This window comes from Lepeophtheirus salmonis, chromosome 8 (assembly GCF_016086655.4).
Source record: "Lepeophtheirus salmonis chromosome 8, UVic_Lsal_1.4, whole genome shotgun sequence".
Taxonomy (NCBI): Eukaryota; Metazoa; Arthropoda; class Copepoda; order Siphonostomatoida; family Caligidae; genus Lepeophtheirus; species Lepeophtheirus salmonis.
In genome coordinates this window covers 20,201,327-20,212,186 of record NC_052138.2, presented here as the reverse complement: position 1 = coordinate 20,212,186, position 10,860 = coordinate 20,201,327, and the positions used below count along the sequence as shown (strand labels likewise).

The following is a 10,860-nucleotide window of genomic DNA, read 5'->3' as shown; positions in this document are numbered from 1 at the left end:
AGCAAAGTATAACATAAATTTTTATAGGTGTAACAAATATGACATCAGAGGAGCGCAACACTTTTTGCAGTTCCAAACCGAAAATGATGTTTACTTCCAAACATCTTAACATTGTTCTTTAATTCTTGAAAAGAGAACATCCAAGTATAAAAACCGTGTGCTCTTAAAGATAGAGAGTAATACATGGTAGGGAGTTATTCGTCCTTATTGGAGACAAGAAATACTTGAGGATTGACGTCGGAGTAATGCTTGTATATGTCCTTGCTAGATAAGGGGTGGGAATTGTGTTTATTTCTTTCCCATCATAGCTGCTTGCAGCTAATATAATAAAACACCATGACAGCTAACCTGCTATTCTCTCAAACATTTTTTAAACTTGTTTGGATAATCAAGTTCATTTTCGTGTTTTAACGTACCGGCAAGTCATATTTTTTACAACTCTATCGATTGCCCTCTCACAAAAGTTAGAGTAACGTAGGCTGAGTGCATTATGGGTTGTTTTCTTTTATGCGATAAAGGACAATGTGCACTTTTTTGTTGCGAACAAGTAGATATCCTACCACAGGTCCGTGTTCACCCTGCAAAACTAATATAAAATATTCCTTCATCTACATAGTTTGAATGACTTGTCATTTGTATAAACAGATTGTACCAATTATAATTTGATGGTCTCATAATGCTTTATTCAATTAAGAAATCATTCATTTTAATTAAAAAAACATTAATTGCTGCTAGTATTTCCTTCTCATTGGTTAAATTAGTTATGATATATTGACGATTTATATAACAATATGAATATTTGAGCTTTATAATATTTCACAGAATATGAAGTACTTATATATGAGTAATTTTCATCAAAAAGTTCCAAAATTACACCGTTGATAAATCGACTTTCTACAGATTATTCAATTATTGTATTATCCTCACCAAAAGTACACTACTTTTTTCATTTATAATTATTCATTTCATTTTCTGGTTACAGTTTGTAGAATTTGTTTATACAAGTTACAACTTGTACACACGGGATAAATAAAAAAGCCACTGAAATGAAGAATTTGAAAATACAATTAACTTTTTTATGTTATGGTACTTTAATAAAAAAAAATAATCTTGCTTTAAAACATAACAGTAAATGAAGTTTCCCTCTCAGCAGATAGAATGAAAAATATCACCTGCAAACTATAAATTTAGGAAGAAAAATCAATTTTTTTTCTCCTCACTAGTTTCTGAAATTTTGTTTGAAGGTCATAAATGAGTATAAATTAATTATTCACTAAGTTCACAGCTAAGAAAGAATACACACAACAGTATATGAAGCCAAACATCGGGATAACTTGCACTACTATATGTGGGCTGTCAACAGAAAAACAACCTGAAATGATTTTTTTCCAAATTGAGTCCAGATTACATTTGTATTCTTTGAGAAAGGATTTTTCAACTTTACTGAACAAGTTATTATAATTAATCGTTTTGAGACCATACAAATTGTATTTAAAGTTAGCAAAAATCTAAACTCATCCCATAAAATAAAATACAAATCCTATGGTTGACCAAAATGTGTCTATGAAATATTTAAATGGAATGGGAAAATGTCTTGAGACCATTTCAAATCTCGGTCACGGTATGATTACTCCTTCACAATACTTTTGTTTAAATCTTAACTCATTTCATATTTTATCTTCCTAGAGTCTGGTAATCAATTTACAACAATCAATACATTCCAAATAGAACAGCATTTGCCATTAGATTAGTTTTGTCGTAGTAGATCAAAGGGGCACTCTCTCTCATTTACTGGATCCAATGAATAGTTTTCTTATCTCTTAGGTATGTAATTCCTCAATAAAGAATACAAAATAGCTTGAATCAATTACCTCCCAAGGAGTTTTGCTGGCTAAAATGCCTGAAGGAACAATCGACAAATCAACTTGGGAGGTACGCAATAATACATGACTGTGCTCTGTATGGAATATATTTTGTAAATGAGGGAGGAATAACATTTATGTTTACGAGAACATTGTGCGTATTATAATATTCTGTAGTAGGGACCTTTTGGAAAAAAAAAAAAAAAATCTTATGAAATTTTGAAGATTTAGTTATATTTAAAAACTCACAAAAACTTTTACCAAAATAAAATCAAACGTGAAAAATAAAAAGCTTTCAGGAAAGAGAAAAAAAAACTTGCTAAAGATTTGTTTTTTTCGTCTTGTCAAATAATAATATATACAAACTTTTAAAAAAAGTATTGCAGCAGTTTATTTGATTAAATTGATCTTAATAATACATAACTCAAGAGTTTAATAGGGGGAGAATATTCAATGGACTTTTGAGAAGACAGTAAAGCCTTTTAGTTTATTGATAGATTATTCATTCATATGCCTAATTTGAAAAAAGTTCACATACATAAGAAATTCAATGAATAACATTTTAGAGACATACTTGGATTAAAGATTGTGATAGATAGTGGGAGAAAGGGTGGATGAATATCGCAGTATTTGTTTGTAAATCTCTCACTTAGTAGATAATAATGTTGTTCAATATACTGCTACTATAAGTAGAGCTGTAAATCGTAAGGAGTTTTAGTGTGTCAGAACAAAAAAAAACAACCAAAAATTAACATGGTAACCCGGATAATTTGAATTTAGCAATCATGATGTTTTATTCTGTATCATCCAAGGACATTAGTAGAAAATACTTTTGTCATGTATTTTTTCCCGAAAAAGTTTAAAAATACTGATACTTATTTTTTTACAGGAATCGGTACAAAAATGTTTGACAGTCTTCGGATCTTAATCACATTATAAATCAGTAGGCAAACTTACAAAGTCGTTAATGGATTAAATATTGATGTTTTTGACTGTTTCTATTTGTTTTTTGAAGAATGACATCACTTTTTAATTAGTTAGGTATCTACTGAATTTTCTTTCTAAGCAATACTATTGATATAACTCATCAATTGATTGTATGAAATTTAATACTCATTTTAATACTTTACAGTCAATTTTTAGTTTGAATAAAGTGATCAAAGAAAGTGTTTTTTTAGCTTGCTCCGAAAGACAATAGTATACTTTTTGTGTAGTCATTCCGAAATTTGAATTTTTTCTTCATTTTTTAAAAACTTTCTTTGTTATGTTAGTATGGTTTCCCTTTACTTATTTGAATGAAAACTTTATCAATATCTTTATTTTCAACTGTTGAAGGTTATATATCCAACTTTGGATTAATGCAATATTATGTTTTATTTCCTCCTAATTTTACCACTAAATGAATGCTAATTTTCAGAAGAGGGGACTTGGATTCGACTTACAACTAGAATGAAATCCATGTTTTGTAGACTTGCAACTTGACTACAGCTTATGATCAAATGCTTGAAAGTTAAGATTTTCAACTCTAACTATCATCTGATTGTCACTTTAATAAAACAGTACAGGGTCATACTTCTTGATTCAATTTCTTCCAAAACACAGGACTCCTTCTTCCTTTAACTGAACACACATCATGAATCGGTGTTATGCTAAAAGAACCAAAGATCTTCTTTCCTGATTGGCGCTTTTTCCAAGTCGAATACGCGATGGAAGCCATCCTTAATGCGGGAACCGTACTTTGAATTTTATCCAGCGACGGAATCGTTTTAGTTGTGGAACGAAAGAACACAAATAAATTATTAGATGATGTTTTCCATTCTGATATTTATTCTCTGAACGACAGGATGGGACGCTCTGTGTCTTGGATCACCTACTTACCCATGAAATGAATCTTATTGGTAAGTGTTACGGGTCCCTAATTCCTGGCGAACAGTTGGTGTTTCAGGTATGCGACAGGAAGAGCAGGCCTATACTTAGTTTGAAGGAAAGAGATCCTTTGGTGTCTCCATTCTATAAATAGGGTGGGACGAACGACGAGGGAAATAAAATGTATTTGTATGAATATTGGACTTGGCCATTAAAGTTCTCACTAAACCCCTGGGTATGACTAAACTTACTCCCGAAAAAAAAATGAAATTGCTACTGATAGTAGAGTGTATGGATCAAACAAACATTAAAATCAATTCAGTGAATGCAATGGTTGCTCTACTAGAAAAATGTAAAAGTTGGAAAAGGCTGAAACTGCAGCATCAGAGTAAAGTCAATTTTGAGCTACTATTTTTTTAAATTATTTTTTTCATCTCTGATAATACATATTTAAGTGGGATACCATTAAATTTATAAAATATTATAGAAATCTAAAAAAAAAAAAAATAGTTTCTCTAATATGAATCGAAAGCTATACTGATATACTTAACTCAAAAAATGCCTTCATACTATGAACCTTATATTATAATTATGGAACACATAATAAATCTGAAAAGGATTCGTTATAAATATTAAAGGAATTTAACTTTTGAGTAAACACTTTTTCCCTAACTCTGCTAATTTATTTTATGGAAAATAATCCATAAATCCATTTTAAAGCCGATGAAAAAAAAGTTAAATAAATGCCATAATTTTGATCCAATGTGGATGAAAATTTCTCTATATTTCACCTTTACCCTATTATTTTATGTCTTAAAGGAAAAAAAAAAGAAGAAAAAGATGATGATTTAATTAATAATTATGCAAGTATGCTTCCCTTTATTCTTCATCATATCGTTGTCGAATTTGCATATGGGAAAGAAGTTTGTATTTTTCAAAAACTGGGTACTAACATTTTGATCTTCTCTAGAATACTTACTTATACGTACCTATTGTTGTATTGTATGTAAGGATTGCATTGAATTAATTATATATATAAATATTGGCTATCCCAAGTTTTTGATAATAAAGTTAATTGGATATTATAATAACCCTATGTCCAAGAACATCTTTTTTTCAAACTATTTACAGATAAAATTGTACCATTGTTAAAAACTCTAGAAGATGAGTTTAATAGTGATGTAATCAGTTTTGTATTTACTCAAAATTATATAGTGGATATGGATTCCAAAAAACTCAAATGAGGACGAGAAGGCAATCCAGGGGGATGTATTTTATCTTCATCGTGGTAATGATGATACAAATGACAGGTCTGTGACTAGATATTATGAGGGAAAAGTGCTGTAAACCCCCTCCCCCCGCCTTGACTAAAAGCTTGCTGTCAAATTTATCGAAACAAAAAAGCTTTATGTCAATAATAATTATTTTTTTTGTCATAATTTAAAATTTTCTCTATTCAAAATTATGTCCTGCTTAATTTTTTTTTGGTCTGCAGTAGCAAAAAAATTGTCATCTTCTAAAACTGTCAAAATTAAAAAAAAACAAAAAAACTCTATAATATTAAGAAAAAGTCTTAAAATTTTATTTGTCATTTAAAAAAAAAAAAAACATTTTGTCAAAATTATCAAAGATTTGTCAGAAAGGCCACCTCAACCTACTCTAACAAAAAGAAAATCCTTGTCTTAGCCAAACAGATGACACAAACTCCTATAACTATAAACAAGGATGTGAAAAAAACGATATTAAATGTGATACACGGACTTAATAAGATAGCCCGTCATTCCTCAAGTGTATCAATACTAAAATGTTCGATATTTTAACATCCTTAATATTATAGATATTCATAATATTGTTATTTTATTTGCTTATTTGTTTTGGTAAAAATATGGTTTTATTTGATTTTTGATCCGAATATTACAAATATAATATCAAATAAAAAGTAACCAAATAATTTAGTCGTATCTAGTAGTTGTAAATATAATATGTATTAGAACTAATAATATTAAGAATCAAATATGAATATTTATACTAGCCTACTACCTATATAGGCTACATATTATGTATGCATAAAAGGTCACCTGCTATAAACATATATATATTTAAACAAAGGAGGAAAGACGAAAAAACGGGTTGTCATGGGTCAAATTTGGAATGATTTTATTTTTAGAAAATTATTCGAATATAAATATTATTATTTTTGCAAATAAAGGAGTTGATATTTGATATCTTAATGGCTATGAAATAGACAAGATGATCTGTCTGTCTATGCATAGACCTTTTGGTAAGTAAATTATAAGTATACAATATACATATTTTGTGCCTATATAGGTATGTATACAATACCGGCCTTTTCATTTTCTACTTTCATCAATATCATATGCAAAAAATGACATTACATGACATCCAAATATTGAAAGATGATCTGTCCACCTTAATTTATTCACCAATTGATGATGAAAGTTCTTTTGTAGCAAGGACACTTTTTTGATTTATTAGAGATGTAGCGGTCCCAAAAATTTCATGTCCCCTCGAATCCCGTCTTTAACTTTTAGGACACGTCCGAATTGGACGTATAAGTCTTCTCATAAAACAATCTTCATAAATATCAACAATTAGCCACCTCATCATCAATAAGAATATAAAAACAAGGTTTTGGACAAGTTTATGGCCGGTTCAGGTTCATCAGTTATATCGGTACGGGTTTCCTTTCTTTCATATCAACGGTCTCGGTTCCGTTCTTCGTTCTCGATTCTTTTTAAAACAGACTCAGTTTGGTTAAAGGCACTTAAAATCAAGAGGCGTCAATAGATGGTTCTAGCCAGGAAATGATATTAGATAAAAACAGGCCACAGCTACCTTATATGCAGAGTGACCAAAGCTCTAGAGGGGGGCCCCAAAAACAAGGGTTGCTTCAGACAATGGTTTCAAAGTGGGGTTGTGAGTGGAGGCTAGAGGGTTGAGCAGGAAGGTGGAGAGTTGAGAATTGCTTTCAGTCTACACATACATAGTACACTTGTTTCGTATAAAGGTGGCCTCAGCTAATAATGTATAAGTGTAGGGGGGTTTTGGCAAGGTAAAATTTAGGAAACCCGGAATTAAGAAATATTATAGTTTTCATATTGTAGGGGGCATCAAGCTTAGTAGCGGAGGTGGATTCATAATTTACCCCACCCCTTCACTCTTTTATTTACACTGTCTGGTGCTGATAATCACGATAATGGCAAACTATTTCTTTGCATGACAAATATTTAACGCTTTACTAAACACTATTTCTGTGTGGCATTAGCGTTCTGCACTGTTATTATTTTGTAAAACAAAGCAACATAGAATGGTGCCTTCTTGCGTCAAAATAATACAACTCCCTAAATGATTAATACAAATATTAATGTATGTTACACAAATAGGAGGGGCTGTGAAAATTCTTCCCAGCATTTTGGTTGAATAACATCTAGAGGCAGTCACAGTACCACGTGGAGAAGTTAAGATTTAAGTTTGATCATGTCTTATTTGTAACCTAGGATAATTTATTATAATATAAATAAATATAATATCTTGTAGAAGGTATTCTAAACTTCAAAACGCTTTGATGTACGGATAATATGTACGAGGTTGTACAGAACGGGTTCCATATTAATTACCAATATAGCCGTATGAGTTGTTATCATTAAATACTTCTGATCCTTAAGCTCCCTGTGGGAAGAACCCTCCTCGTATTTCACATGAAACTCCTTAACTGATCAATTTTGTCTCAAAGAGTTACACACGTCATTTAACCTTATTATAATTCAATTGTGTCTTGTTATTTTTTTCGACAAAATGGCTCTTAGAAGCAAGAGAAGTCATAATCAATTGGATACGACGTGTTGAAAGGGAATCAATTTTGTGGAATGAAGTTATTATTATTAATATGTCGCGTGATCCGTGACGTATTTTTTTAATAAATAAGATTAAACACTCATAGCATATGATATTACCATTACATCCTATATATAAATATAATGCTTTTATCTTGCTATCTTCCTCCGAAAAAAATTTTTTTTTATTTCTTTGTATCATTATTATATATGAACAAAACTTAAATGTAGTTGTTGTAATAAGGAATAAAGAAAAATATAATGTTATTATTAGGATGTACAGAGTATACATGAGGTTGTTCCGTTTTCGAGATTATATCCCCCCCCCCTCACACAAATATCTTTTTCGTGAGGGACAATCAAAGAACTGATTGCTGAAGAACATAAATGAGGAGTAAGCAAACAGATTGATAAAACAGGATAACCACAAATCATGGATCACTTTTTGTACCCTTTGAATGATAATAAACAATTTGCTCATAAGGTTATACTATCATATCAAACACTAACAAATACACTTTTTTACTCATATTTTCATATTTGAAACGGTACAAGATGACTACTAATTGGCAATTTCGATGACATGGTCATATTCGATAGAATTTAAATTGATTGTACCTCACCAAAAAAGGTCTAAAAGGCCTCAAACTTTGAGAAAGTCAGTTTTTAAGGCCTTCTCATGAGAAAAGTTCCTTGTGCAGGAGAAAAAAATAGTACCCGAAAACGGGACAGTCTAATACACAAAATGTTATCTACCATTTTGATATTATTTTCTTCCTCCTTTTTTCTTTACTTTTGTAGCTAGATGTCCTCTCACCGGGTGACAAATATCATCAGCATCATCGAACCTCCTCTTCACTTTCTCCCCCCCCCCTCTATTCTCTCTCATCTCCCTATTCTCTTCTTTTTCTCTTTCTTAATCAACTTAAGATAAATAAAAGAAAAACAACTTTTTGATAATATTGATATTAATTTAATTTCTTTTATTGCTTTATTCAAAAACAATCTTTTTATTTTTATTTTCTCTTTATTTAAGTGAGAGGGAAGGATTAGTTCAAGATCGGATGGTTAGAATACGAGTAATTTCTTTTTCTTTCCATTGGTTATTTCCTTATAAGTCCAAAGTCAGTACTTTTCTGGGATACAATGTGGGGATTAAAACTTAGAATTGAATAACAATTTTATCCCAGTTATTTTTAGTTACAGTATTTCAACACAAAGCTAAATTACAGCTGAAACAAAAATATACAAGTTTTCTTCATACCGTGTCTTTCAGTCTAATAATTTCGGAGCAACAACGAAAAAGAAACTTGTGTGTGATCTCCTCCGTGCTGGTATCAGTGCCAAGAAGGATACCATTGATATCTCCATTCCTTCTACAATGTACAAGAAGTACATTCTAGCCCTGTACACACAAGAAAAATAAATATCGAGATATACCACCAATATGGCCGACTTCTAGACATGTCCTACAATCCCAAGGACTTATCAGTTTTTTGGCGTCTTGGAGAATAATTTCAGTTCTGAGCTGCCCTCATGACAGCTTGGTACGCCATGGACAATGCCTTTATCGTCAATATATTATTGTTAGTGAAGGAGGATATATTGAATGAAAATATATCTAAATATTGCAGATAAACTTATCACAAATTGTTTTTGTGCTCTCTTTGCTTGATTCCAATATAATCACGGTTTTTGTAATTTCGTTATGATACTGCAAGTTTTGAATTCTCACTTTTTTGGGGGTTTGGGAATATACATAGGAGTTGGAGCAATAATAAGACACACAAGTTATTACACGGATATTTCAGTCTCTGGGCTGGATAAACACCCAAGAAAAATAATGAAAGGCGATAATATAAAGAAAATGAGGTATTTGTATTGCAAAAAAACAAACAAAAAAACATAAGATTTCTTCCTTTTATTATATTCTCACTAGCAATTTGAGGGCTTCGGTATTTGTATGACAGACACTGCAGGTCTTCCCCTCTATATGAACCTAAAAGGTCTAGTGGAGGGGTGGGCATCAGGGCTGTATGAGGGCCATAAATGTCAAAAGGGGTGTTGCAAGGAAGGAGATGTTTTCTTTCATTACTGTTCTCAACAGTGGCCTATCCACCCTCACAATGCTCTTTTCACCGATTTTTCTTATAGTTTTCTGGCTAGATGGGTGTGAAATACCGAGATCTCTTGCATCGGCTCCATAGACTTGAGGGGATTGGTCTGGACTTTTTTCTTTAGATCCTCCAGGTCAAGTTAGGCCTTTTTGACAGATCCCTTCTTCCTCTCCAACGTTTGGGAATTACTGATAGGGTAGGCGGTGGTCCTAGTCTACATTCACGTGCCATTTTCTCGACGTGTACGTATGCTAGTAAGCTCAGGTTTTTTTTTTAAAACAAATTGGTTATGCTTTAATATGTCAAAATATGAATTAATTTCAATCACTCAACCTTCATTAATTATTGAATTAGTAAGTGTTCAGATTTCAATGGATCAACCGGATGCATTATCTCTGTGGTGGATAACAGCCCAGATAATCAGCAACAGAGGCTTAAAAGTATAGAAAGAAGCATATTTAATGAAGAAGTAAGATTTGCCACAGATATGATGATATCATCATTAGGGAATTGAGAGGCCATCAGTGGATTGATCTTTATTCATTATTCTATAGAATTTTATATTAGAAGAAGAAACAGATTCTCCCTTTTTACCATTACGGAGTCCATGACTACTTATATATATTATATGTACAATGTATATCTGCTTTTTCTATCTCTTTATACATCTCTCTCCACATTTTCTATATGTTTCTAGGTCGTATATACAATATAATGTATAAAATAGTCAGAAAGAAGAAGAAAAAGAAGAGGGAATATAAGAAAAATAATAATAATAACAAGAAACTTCTCTCAAGAAAGTTTACAAAGGAGTTTGTCTTTCGCTCTTTCTTTCCTTTTTATTTAGCCTCTTTACATGCTTTTTTCCTCTCTCCTTTGTACACGATTACACTTACATAGTTACATACATTGATTCAAAAGTACATATTATATTGTATATATGTATGTACTTTCAATGTAGGGAAATAAAACTTTTATTTAGAGTTATCTTTTTACAAGAATTAATTAGATTTAAGAAATTTTATGGTTCTAACAAGTAGACCAAAGTCTTTTGGATACATTTATGTACATACAGTAATGTAATTTAATAGGTGTGTCAACCGCAGTGATATATTGATTTCGCATTTAGGATGTGTTTAGTCCATGCTCCGAGTAAAAAAG

General features: G+C 31.3%; 1 pseudogene; it reads left to right on the top strand.

The window, feature by feature from the left end:
- Positions 1-3,289: 3,289 nt before the first annotated feature.
- LOC121123575 (proteasome subunit alpha type-4-like) lies at positions 3,290-4,153 on the top strand (annotated as a pseudogene).
- Positions 4,154-10,860: the final 6,707 nt, after the last annotated feature.